Source organism: Oryctolagus cuniculus, chromosome 4 (genome assembly GCF_964237555.1).
Source record: "Oryctolagus cuniculus chromosome 4, mOryCun1.1, whole genome shotgun sequence".
Classification (NCBI taxonomy): domain Eukaryota; kingdom Metazoa; phylum Chordata; class Mammalia; order Lagomorpha; family Leporidae; genus Oryctolagus; species Oryctolagus cuniculus.
This window is the reverse complement of record NC_091435.1, coordinates 77283709-77297163: the sequence shown is the minus strand read 5'-3', so window position 1 is coordinate 77297163 and position 13455 is coordinate 77283709.

The window sequence follows — 13455 nt, the reverse complement described above, 5'->3', positions numbered from 1 at the left end:
TTCCAGGAACCTTCATCTTGAGCTTTCTTCCCTCCACAAAGTCCTTTGAGTCCCTTCCAGTCCAATGGTGTAGGACAAGATGGAGCACAGTTTGATTTGCTTATGGCAGATTTTTTTTTATTGGCCAGACCTGAAAGTGGCACAATGCTTCCACTCAAATTTCATTTAATCACATGGCCACACCTAATTGCAAGAAAGGTTAGGAAGTATAGCCTATCCATGTGCCAAGGATGAAGAGGGAAAGATGTATGCTGGTGAGCACAAATAGTGTCTGCCCATACCCGAAGGCTAAGTAGAAATTAACCATGAAATTTGAAGGAGACAAGTAGGCAAGAGGCAGTAAAGAAAGTTACAGGCAGAGAAAACTTTAGCAGGTGGAAAATCCAGAAAGCATGGCATTTGGGGTCTCAAATTGCTCAGTGGGGCTGTAATATGGAATTCAAGTTGGAGAAAGAAAAGACAAGCAGATTGGATCCAGCGCTGTGACGCAGTGGGTTAAAGCTCCAGCCTGCAGTGTCAGCGTCCCATTTGGTTGCTGGTTCAAGTCCAGGCTGTTCCACTTCCAATCCAGCTCCCTGCTAATGCACCTGGGAAAGCAGAAGATGGCCCAAGTCCATGGCCCCCGCATCCGCGTGGGAGACCTGGAAAAAGCTCCTGGCTCCCGGCTTCAGATCAGCCCTGCTCCAGCCATTGCAGCCATTTGGGGAGTGAACCAGTGGATGGAAGACCTCTCTCTCTGTCTCTACCTCTCTCTGTAACTCTGTATTTCAAATAAATAAATCCCGACCCAAAAAATATAAGCAGATCATGAACTTCTTTGTAGATAATTTTAAGGAAGGCTGACTATATCAAGAAAAGTGGAGCACCGTTAAAGGTTTTAACCAGGGAAATGAAATGATCAGGTTAGAAACTAATAACCCAATAGACAATAAACACGGTGGTATGGAAAAGAAATTGGAAGAAATGAGGGAAAGTAAAACTGGAAGCCAATTATGAAGTTGTTACAATAATTCAGGTGATTGAACTAAATGAATGTCATAACAAGGCCTGGAGGGAAAAAGTGAAAATTGAGTTTGAAATATTTAGGGAAAAGAATTGAAATAATATAGCTTCTGGTTAGATGTGGTTTGTATGCAGCAACAACCTGTAATGTCTCAGATGTTCTCTTGTGTTTTAACTAGCTACACTTTCTTCTTCAGCTAAACAAGCTGCAGCAAATACTCTTAGATCATATACCTACTCATCTGTCAATCTTCACAGACATTCCAGTGTTCTCAACTCAAAGATACCATACCAACATATTCCAACTGGAATTATAAATGCAGTGTGAGACTTGGACTCCTTGTCCAAGGCCACTTGCCAGAAATCATTACATAAATCAATAACTGAGATGAATTAGGAAGTTCCCAATTGACTCTAGGCATCTGGTTATCTCATTTTCCCCCATTTCACCGACTTCTAAAAATTACAGAATGTCCCAAAGTAAACCATAACGAATGCCCCATAATGAATCAGGTTATGTCTCAGTTTAAAGTGTTTATTTTGTCACTGGCTAAAGACATCAGGGACATCTTCGTCAGACAAGAAGCAAAAGGTGCCAGTAGCCTTGCTGTGCAAAGACCTTGCCATCATATTTCTGGACACATTTGTTTGGCAGAATCCTAGCCTGTGTTCTGGGACCTACCACCTGAAGACATTCTGTTTTTATAGTATCAGATCATAAGAATACTGCTTGCCAAGGCTCATACTGTTGTCCACCTGGCCAGCCCTGACCACTTTAGGAATTGAGAATAACAGAAGGTCCTGGCTGACATTGTGGAAATTAGGCCATGCACACGAGTTCATCATTAGAACTGCCTGCTGGATTCTGAAACTCCATGGTGAGTCCCCCAGCCTCTACCTAATCAGTGATCCCGAATGAAGTCATGTTGTTTCTGGCTCTATTTCTATATTTTTCTCTCCCTTAGACATCACTAGCACCTTCTTACTTTTTCATAAACCACACTTCCTTCCTTGTGCACCACATGTATTCTGGTTCCCCACAATAACCTTCAATTTGTCTGAACCTGACATCTGAACCCTGGGAGGGATGTATTATTTCTTCCAGGTGCCTCACTCCCGTGCCACTGTAGAATTCCCCCCACGTTCTGGAGAGCCTTTGCTTTAAAATTGCTTCTCTGACTTCACCACTAGCCACCACTGTTGTGCTCTGCAACTGGAGTTACCTGCTGGAAACTACCTGGCCCACAACCTGTGACATCACTTGTATGTCCTAGAAAAATACAGTCATAGGGTTAACCTAGTGTATTTTTCTTTCTTTAACAGGGGATTTAAGAAATTTGCAACTGCATGAGTTAACTAATGGCAACCATCTTGTTTCTTAATCAGTCTTTTACTTATGTTCTTTGGCTCTTATAATCAAAAAATCCATTTTTGATTTAGTTTTATCCTAGTCATTTAGTTGATAAATAACTGACAGAACCACACTATTGATCCAGGTGCAAGGATGGCTAAATGATTTTAAAATATTATGACATTTGTAGCTCTGTGATTAAACTCAGAAAGGATTGCCTTAGGTGTTTTGCCCCTATTTTCCTGAGTACAGTAAGATCCTGAACAGCTATTGCTATTTCTTGAAGAACTTCTTTTTGAATCTCAAAGGAAATTTCCACTTCACTCTATCAGGTTTTACTACAATGTTTTAGTGTCACGTTTGATTCTTTCTATCCTTATAGTACTTTTGGTCCTTTTTTTAAATACCGGAAATTTTTTAAAAATAGTTTTTAAGTATGTTTTAAAATATGAGTAGTTTTCCAGTGTTTTATAATTCCTATTTTTCTAAAGATCTTTTTGTGGCTTTCAACTCCAGGATGACATGATGAAGCAGATTTAGGCCATGGGATGTAAAGCCCTTTGAAGCAAAAAGAATAGATGCATATGATCTCCCAAACAGCTTTCAAGTTCCTGACATTATTATTCAACCAAGCAAATATGTTTCCATTCTCTATCTACTGCAAGGAATCACATACTTCACAATTAATTCAGTCTGCTGAGTGCTATCCTCTTCTGCTTCAGGGTGTCTACCCCCAAAAAATATCACATATTTTTGACACTTTTATGTTTCCTATTCCTGAATGTTTATCCATACACCAATAAGAACTATTAAGATACAATGCCTCACTGATTCTTCCTTTCAAGATTCTATTACTTGTTTATACTCCGAATCCAAAATGAGCCTTGCTTAAAAATAGCATGTGATAGGAAAATGAAATGATCAGCTTAAGAATTCAAAATATCTTAGGGCAGGCACTTGGTCCAGCAGTTAAGAAACCAGTTAGGATGCTTGCATCCTGTATCAGAGTCCCTGGTTTTGAGTTCTATCTCTACTTCCCATTCCAGCTTCCTGCTAATACCCACCTTGGGAGTAAGCAAGTGATAGCTCAAATACTTGGGTCCCTGCCACTTATATGGGAGACCCAGACTGAGTTCCAGGTTCCTGGATTTGGCGTGGGCTATTAAAGGTATTTGCAAGTTGAATCAGCAGATAGGAGATTCTCTATCTATGTTTTAAATAATAATCAATAAGAAAATTTTTAAACTTAAAAATAATTTAAAATTCTTTAATAATAGCTATGAATACCTAACAAGTACAATGCATTGTGTTAGATGCATTTACAGATATTATCAATCCTCACAGTAAGCAGTGTATTTTCTCCCAAGTTTGTACATAAGGTAAAGGTAACCAAAAAAGTATCAAAATCAGAATTTGCAGTCAAATCTGGTCCAATGTCTATCGAACCCTATTACATCATGCTGCTTCTAATGCATATTAATTTGCAGGTTTGAAATGGTGATGGAATGAATTAATTGGAGAAAGCCCAGAGCTTTTAGGTCTAAACATCAGGGTACATATGGAAATTTTTGATTCTAAGGTTTGTTAGTTTGCTATTGCTGTCATAACAAATTACCATAAATTTAATGGTGTGAAACAATTCAAATGTATTATAATTCTATAGTTCAGAAGTCCAATATGGGTTCCAATGGGCTAAACTCAAGGTGTAAGCAGAGCTGTGCTGCTTTCTAAGAGCTATAGGAGAGAATCTGTTTCTTGCCTTTTCCAGCTGTAGAAGTCACCTGCACTCCCTGCTCACAGCCCCCTTCTTCTACCTTTGAACCCAGAAACAGTATATTTTGGCCCTGTTTCCATGGTTACAACTTTCTCCAATAATGTTCTTTTTCCTTCTTTCACCTATGAGGAACGTGTATTACATTTGTCCCACCTGGATAGCCCAGCCTAATTTCCCTATTTTAAAGTCAGATGATAACAACTTTAATTCCCCACTAAGAGACTATCGGAACCCATAAAATTTTGGTAAAGTGGCAGGATATAAAATTAATACAAAAAAAATCAATAGCCTTTGTATACACAGACATTGCCATGGCTGAGAAAGAACTTCTAAGATCAATCCCATTCACAATACCTACAAAAAATTAAATACCTTGGAATAAATTTAACAAAAGATGTCAAAGATCTCTGAGGTGAAAATTATAAAATATTAAAGAAAGAAATAGAAGACAAAAAAATGGAAATATGTTCCATGTTTGTGGATTGGAAGAATTAATATTATTGAAATGTCCATACTGCTAAAAGCAACTTATAGATTCAATGTGATACCAATCAAAATACTAAGGACATTCTTTTCAGATATAGAAAAAATGATGCTAAAATTCATATGGGAACACAAGAGACTCTGAATAGCTAAAGCAATCTTATACAACAAAAACAAAGCCAGGGGCATCACAATACTATATTTCAAGAATACTAGAGGGGGCCGGTGCTGTGGTGTAGTGGGTAAAGCCGCCGCCTGCAGTCCGACATCCCATATGGGTGTCTGTCGCTCCCCGTCTTCGTGGAGGAACGACACTAAACCCTGCCTAGGCTTCATATCCGAGTCACGGCACCATTATGTCGCTCCCCCTCTTCGTGGAGGAACGACACTAAGCCCTGCCTAGGCTTCATATCCGAGTCACGGCACCATTATGTCGCTCCCCCTCTTCGTGGAGGAACGACACAGGACCCTGCGCTGTTCTTTCGTCTGCTCGGCCCTCCCCGGGTTTGCTGCTGGTTCTTCCCGGGTTGGCTACTGTCCCTTCCACCTCCGTGGAAGGGCGGTTCCCCCTGGCCACATTCCCCACTTCCGCAGGGGAGCGGCACACCGCCGGCCGGCTCTCTGGGGGCTGCACAGGTGTTCCCTTAGATGTTCCCCTTAGATGTTCCTGGTGCATGCCGTCTCTCTCCTCCTTTATAGTCCTCCTCTGCCAATCCCAACTCTGCTACCCACACGCCGAGTACGCTGCTCTCCTCCAATCAGGAACAGGTCCTGCAGCTTGTCAAGTTGGTGAGAGGCAGCTGGGTAGAAGCTGTTGCCTCCTCTCCCAGCGCCATATTGTGGGAGAGCAGATGCATAGAATAAGTCTTAATTCCAGTAACTTAGTCTAGTCCGAGTTGCTCCCAGTTGCTCCCCACAGGTGTCAGTTCAAGACCCTTCTGCTTCATTTCAGATCCAGCTTTCTGCTATGTCCTGGAAAAGCAGTAGAAGATGGCCCAAGTCCTTGGGCCCCTGCACCCACATGGGAGACCCGAAGGAAGCTCCTGGCTCTTGGCTTCGGATTGGTGAAGCTCCAGCTTTCGCAGCCAACTGGGAAGTGAACCAGCGGATGGAAGACCTCTCTCTCACTCTGTCTCTCTGTCTCTCTCTGTGTGTCTCTCCTTCTCTCTGTGTGTGTAACTCTGCCTTTCAAATAAATAAATAAATCTTAAAAAAAATACAAGAGAACAGTTATAATCGAAACAGCCTGGTATTGGCAAAAAAACAAACATACAAACAAAAACAGATGGGTAGATCAATGGAAACGAATAGACACTCGAAAAATCAATCCACACATCCACAACCAACTTATCTTTGACAAAGGAGCTAAAATCAATCCCTAGAGCAAGGACAGTCTCTTCAACAAATCGTGCTGGGAAAAACTGGATCTCCATAAACAGAACTATGAAGCAAGACCCCTACCTTACACCTTACACAAAAATCCACTCAAAATGGATCAAAGATTGAAATCTTCAACATGGTACCATCAAATTGCTAGAGAACATTGAGGAAATTCTGCAAGACATTGGCACAAAGACTTTTTGGAAACGACCCCAGAGGCACAGGCAATCAAAGCCAAAATTGACAAATGGGATTATATCAAATTGAGAAGCTTCTGCATTGCAGAAAAAAAATACTCAACAAAGTGAAAAATCAACTGACAGAATGGGAGAAATTATTTGCAAACTATGCAACTGATAAAGGATTAATATCCAGAATCTATAAAGAGCTCAAGAAACTTAACAGCAATAAAACAAACAATTGGGTCAATAAATGGGCAAAGGACTTGAACTGACATTTTCAAAAGAGTAAATTCAAATGAAGAAAAGACACATGAAAAAATGCTCAAGATCACTAGCTGTCAGGGAAATGCAAATCAAAACCATAATGAGGTTTCACCTCACCCCAGTTAGTATGGTTTTCCTACAGAAATCAACAAACAATAAATGCTGGTGAGGATGTAGGGGAAAAGGTACCCTAAACCACTGTTGGTGGATATGTGAACTGGTGCAACCACTGTGGAAGACAGCATGGAGATACCTCAGAAATATGAATATAGATCTATCCTAAGTCCCAGCCATCCCACTCCTGGGAATTTACCGAAAGGAAATGAAATCAGTATATGAAAGAGTTTTTTGTACCCCCATGTGTATGGCAGATCAATTCACAATAGCTAAGCTATGGAATCAACCCAGATGCCCATCAACTGATGACTGGATAAAGAAATTATGGTATATACACACTATGGAATACTACTCAGCAGTAAAATAAAAATGAAATCCTGTTTTTTGCAACAAAAAGGATGCAGCTGTATACCATTATACTTAGTGAAATAAGCCAGTCTCAAAAAGACAAATACCATGTTTCCCTGATTTGTGTTTTAACTAACAGAGTACCTAAAAGGTAATATATAGGAATTAAAATGACATTTTGAGTTTCAATGATTGTTTACAGCTCTTGTCTCTACTGTTGAGGAACAATGTTTTTCTTGTTCATACTACTTGTTAAACTCTTTACTTAGTGTAGAGTTAATCTTATCAGTATAAAGTAAACTGAAAATAGATCTCTGTAAAAATTAAGAGTGGGAATAGGAGCGGGAAGAAGAAGAAGGATTGGAACGTGGGCAGGAAGGAGGGTAGGGTGGGAAGTATCACTATGTTTCTCACTCTATATATATGAAATACATAAAATTTGTATACTTTAAATAAAATTTTAAAAATCAACCTTAATTCCATCTGCAGTCTTAATTCCTATTTGCCATGGGACCTAATAAATTCACGGGCTCTGGTAATAAGATTTGAATATCTTTGAGAAGCCATCATTCTGCCTACCATATACAGCTTGGCACAATGGGACACAAATCCCAGTACAGATGTAGACCTAAGATATTCACGCCCTAAAGAGTGGGAAGAACATAAGTACCTTCGATGAGATTTAGATCAAATCAAAGATGTCTATCAAAGAAAAAGCAATGAAAAGTAAGCCATGTGCATGCCATTCAAGAAATCAAGCAGTGCAGCATTTCGGACTAAGGCAAGAGTTAGTAAGCTACTAAGGTTAAATTGTGTCCTCTATAAATTGATGTGTTGAAGTCCTGTCAGTATATCAGAAGTAACCTTATTCAGAACAGTGTCTCTCCAGATGTAATTAGTTAAGAGGACATCCAAACTGAGTATATTGGGCCCTTAATCCAGGATGATGGGTGGTCTTATAAAAAGAATGCTATGTGTAGATACAGGAACAGAGGGAAACACCACGTGACCCTGAAAGCACACATCAGAATAATGACTCTGCGGGTCAAAGAATGCCAAAAATTGCCAGCAACTCATAAGAAGCTAAAAGAGGCATGGGACAGCTTCTCTTTCATAATCCTCTGAAAAATGAACCCTGGAAACACTTTGATCTTGGACTTGCAGCCTCCAGAACTGGATGAAAATTAATTTCTATGGTTCAAGTCACCATTTTGTGGTGCTTTGTTACAGCAGCCCTGGCAGACTAATACATAAGCTTCAGAGAAGAACACGAGCTCTGGGAAGGTTGGCAGAAAGCCTAGTCAATAATGTAATTAGGAGATAGGAAATGAACTCAACCAGTAACAGATGGGACAGCAGGGTTAGTGGGAAGCCAGCAACAAATTTGATTTGATCCCAAATCAATAAATTGGGTAGGACTTACCCTAAGACTCTGGGAGAAAGTAGAGCCTGGATTTGGGAAGAGGGTGCCACCTGGCTTAGGGGAAACCTGGGAACAAGAAGCCAGTCAGCCTTTGTCACTGAGCAATACAGCCCTGTGACAGATAACTTCTTGCAAGCACTTCGTCAATTTATTTATTGATGCTCTGTGGTTGCCTTGCCTACAAATGAAGGCCACTGAAAGGTTTTGTGTATTCAATTGTTTTAAATATTTGGTTATTCAAGGAAGGTAATTGGCTACCTCTGTTCATTTTGCAGAAACAGCAACAAGAGAACAGCAGGTGATAGAAGAGTGTTAAAATCAACTTGTCTTTTCTGTAGTCTCTCCTTTTTAACCATAAAGGATCTCTTTTAAAAAAAATGAAAATACACTTCTTACAAGTAAAAATGTGTTTGATCACCCTGGTAGCACGAGAATTATGTGTTTTCTTGGACAGACTACAAGAATCCTTTTTTTTTTCTCATTAGCATCAAATTTCTTCTTAGAATTACACATGCAAGAAATTGGTTTCACCATTCTGCTGTAGAGGAAACAAAAGAACGTACAGATAATTGGCTAGTTTGCATATAAATGCTAACCTACAATATGTATCACTGTAGAGATGGGTCCCCACAGAGTGAAATATAAACAAATTTTAGTCCTACAAGCTTCATTTCACTGCCAAGGTCAAGGAGGGGACTACGCAATAACACTGGATAAATAAACCTTCAATGATGATTTATATAGAATAGAATAGGAAAATAAGCTAATGTTGAAATATTGTCTAGTATTATCATTCATGTATATATTTGAATTCCTCCCTGTCAATGATGATCTTTCAATTCCTCAGTGGATTAGAAATACCGTAAGTTAAATTATTGTACCTTTATATTTAGATTTACTTTTTTTTCTTTCTCTTTCTCCTTTCTATATGGTATTTAAAGAATTAGGGTATTATTATGTCTTGATTTGAGTCTCTCAGGGGACAGATGTGTGTTGCAACCACTATTTATCTTCAGGTTTCAAGGCCTAATCAGCAGAATTGGAAAACTTCCCAACTTTTAAATTACATGTCTATAAGCAATAAATCTCTTGATTCTTTCTTCTCCTCAGCTTGGAAACATGGAAGGGAAAAATTTACTTTTGTATTTGAAAACTACACTGTGATGCTTGTCAGCTGACACTGCAGTTTTATATAAAAATATCCCTTTGAATACTAGAAAGCAGTAGAGGAAACCTCATCCTAAATATTTTATTAATCTTTTAAACACTTTAACCTTCAATTACATAACTTAAGTTTTTGTGTTTAGAAAATAATTATTATTTAATTTTTTTTTCCTATCACTTCACCCTGACTTGTTTCTCCTGCAAATCATGTGACCTTTCTTGAAAATATTCTCTTCAGAGCTGTGTACTTCCTTTTAGAGGGAAAATGAAAAACAGAAGTAAAATACTACATTCCTCCAACATTTCATGCAAGGACAAGGAATTTCTAAGTAGTGAGAGCTAACTGAGCACACCCCCACAACCTGTCCCCTTGAACCTCATCCTTTCATTGGCATTACCATTCTGAATCCTCAGGGGTCTATAGGTAAAGCACCAACACAAACATCAACCAAATCCTTTTCTTTGCTTCCTTTTGGCATGGCTTAGGGAAGACATAACTTTCAGCACAACTCTATTGAATAGGAACAGAAGTAGAGAAAGGAAAATTAAAAAAAAAATACAACCTTGAAAAAATAATTCAGTTTACAAAGCACGGGTTTCTGACACTCTTATGACATGTTTGCTGTCTGCCCTAATCTACGTGCACCTGCTATCTGAGGACGCGTACCAGCCTCAAAATCCTCCCTTAATAATCCCTGCCAGCAGTTCCTTTTAGTCCTCCAAAGCAGACTAAACTAGACAAGATGATTTCTGCTTTCAACCCCTCATTCTTACCATTTCTAGTCTAAACAATTTCCCCTTCCAGGTAACTGATTTCTGCAACAAGCTCAATTTTCAGATGATGCCTTAATCCTTATGTGCCCAAAATGACTAAATGTATAACCATAGTTTTATGAGATACCTTGTAAGGTTGGAGTTTAAAACAAACTGTCTTCAGTCACAGCAGACTTGTTCCCTTAGAATACTCTTGCTATCAAACCAGATAACAAAAATAATGCTGGATTTGGAGTTAGGACACCCAAATTTGAATCCAAATCTGTCATTTACTAGTTGTTTTGCACAGAAAAAGGAATATAAATTTATGGAGCTTCAATGTTCTCATCTGGAAAATGAAAATAATGTCACTTCTACCTGCCTTGCCAAAATATTTGACAGAAAAATGTTGTATCAAAACTGTTTAATAATTAGAATATTTTAAGCAAATATAAGCTTTAACACCACTGTTGTCACTGAATCACCTTAAATAAAGCATTTAGATGAAGACAAAAGATAAACAAATATACAAATTCTTAAATACAGTCCAGTTTTAACAGTATTATAAAAGCAATTGAAATCATCATAGAATTATCTCAAAAATATCAAATGAGAACTTTATCCTAGCACTTGGTGAAATTTTTCTTTCTTTTTTTTTAAAAGATTTTATTTATTTGTTTGGGAGCTAGAGTTATAGACAGTGAGAGGGAGAGATAGAGAGAAAGGTCTTCCATATGTTGGTTCACTCCCCAAATGGCTGCAAGGGCCAGAGCTGCGCCGATCCGAAGCCAGGAGCCAGGTGCTTCTTCCTAGTCTCCCACGTGGGTGCAGGGGCCCAAGCACTTGAGCCATCCTCTACTGCTTTCCCAGGCCACAGCAGAGAGCTGGACTGGAAGAGAAGCAGTCGGGACTAGAACCGGCGCCCATATAGTATGCCGGTGCTACAGGCGGAGGATTAACCCACTGCGCCACGGTGTTGGCCCCAAATTTTTCTTTCTTTATCTCTCTCTATGCCTTTACTTTCCTCACTTATTTTTTTTTAACTTTTATTTAATGAATATAAATTTCCAAAGTACAGAATATGGATTACAATGGCTTCCCCCCATAACATCCCTCCAATCCGCAACCCTCCCCTTATCCACTCCCTCTCCCCTTCCATTCACATCAAGATTCATTTTCCATTCTCTTTATATACAGAAGATCAGTTTAGCATATATTAAGTACAGATTTCAACAGTTTGCTCCCACACAGAAACATAAAGTGAAAAATACTGTTTAAGTACTCGTTATAGCATTAAATCTCAATGTACAGCACACTAAGGACAAAGATCCTACATGAAGAGTAAGTGCACAGTGACTCCTGTTGTTGACTTAACAAATTGGCACTCTTGTTTATGGCATCAGTAATCACCCTAGGCTCTTGTCATGAGCTGCCAAGGCTATGGAAGCCCCCTGAGTTCACTGACTCTGTTCATATTTAGACAAGGCCATGGTCAAAGTGGAAGTTCTCTCCTCCCTTCAGAGAAAGGTACCTCCTTCTTTGATGACCCATTCTTTCCACTGGGATCTCACACGTGGAGATCTTTCATTTAGGTTTTTTTTTCCCCCAGAGTGTCTTGGCTTTCCATGCCTGAAATACTCTCATGGGCATTTCAGGCGGATCCGCATGCCTTAAGGGCTGATTCTGAGGCCAGAGTGCTGTTTAGGACATCTGCCATTCTATGGGTCTGCTGTGTATCTCACTTCCCATGTTGGATCATTCTCTCCCTTTTTGATTCTATCAGCTAGTATTTGCAGACACTATTCTTGTTTATGTGATCCCTTTGGTTCTTAGTCCTATCATTATGATCAATTGTGAACAGAAATTGATCACTGGGACTAGTGAGATGGCATTGGTACATGCCACCTCAATGGGATTGAATTCGAATCCCCTGGTATGTTTCTAACTCTACCGTTTGAGGTAAGTCAGCTTGAGCATGTCCCGAATTGCACATCTCTTCCCTCTCTTATTCCCACTCTTATATTTAACAGCGATCACTTTTCAGTTAAGTTTCAGCACTTCTATCTCTAAGCCACACTCAAAATAAAATCTTCTCTAAATCAGACCATCCTAACCCTTATCCTCCAATTCCTTTCACCTTTTGGAACTATTGTTATATCTTTCCAAGAACTATATTCTCTTACTCCTGTAGAGCAAGCCCAACTATCTGAGTCCCTTTCAACTCACTTTTTCACCTCTTACACTGATGCTGTACAAAACAGATCCATGAATTCAGTTAACAAACATTTCATTCTTCTTATAGATCAAAAGAAAAGAAGTTCTGGGTACTTGCAAGTCATTATTTTTATGTCATCCCAAATATTACATTTATTAGAATCATGTCTTGTCAAATTTAGAGTGACTCTCATTTTTCCTAGAATCTCCTCCAAAATACTGCTTATGAGGCTCTCCTCAGGTCCACTGGCACCATTCCATCTGCATTTGTTATTTATTGTGACCAATTGTTCTTATGGTTCTACAGAATTTTGGGGCAACTACTACCTTGTTAAACTCATTTGTTTGCACTATGTTTATCAATTATATGTAGAAGTGAGTTCCCAACACATAGCACACCTCTCCCATGTTCATAGTAGGCAATACCAATGGATTACTGCATTTCCTCCACTGAGCCCAAATTAAGATCTTAAACATAGTGCTGCAGACCAGCTGTTTTCAAATTTTGGTGTGCATCAGAATCACCTGGAGAACTTACTAAAATGGAGATTACCTCAAAGTTTCTGATGTAGTAGGCATTGAGTGAAGGCAAAAAAATGCATTTATAATAAGTTCCTAAGTGATGCTGATCTGCCTGTTAGGGATTGGTCCACACTCTAAGAAACACTATTCTAATCAACAACCACCATAACCAAACACTGTTGGCCCAAAAGATGGAACCTGTTTTCTATCTCTTGTATGAATTTTGTATGTCCATGGGTCTTAAGAAAACAAATAATAGTCATTCACAGCAGATAAGGATACCTAGCAGTTCATATTCACAAGTGTCCTATAAAAACTCACCTCCTTTTGATTCAGAAAATTTCTAATTTCTTCTTCCAACATGTTTCCACCCACTCACAAATTCTTGGTTTGGAATTTAATTCCAGTCTTTTGGACTTAATGTTATGGACTATCAAGTAAATATCCAAATCTACCTTTGATCATAGGAAAGCAAGTG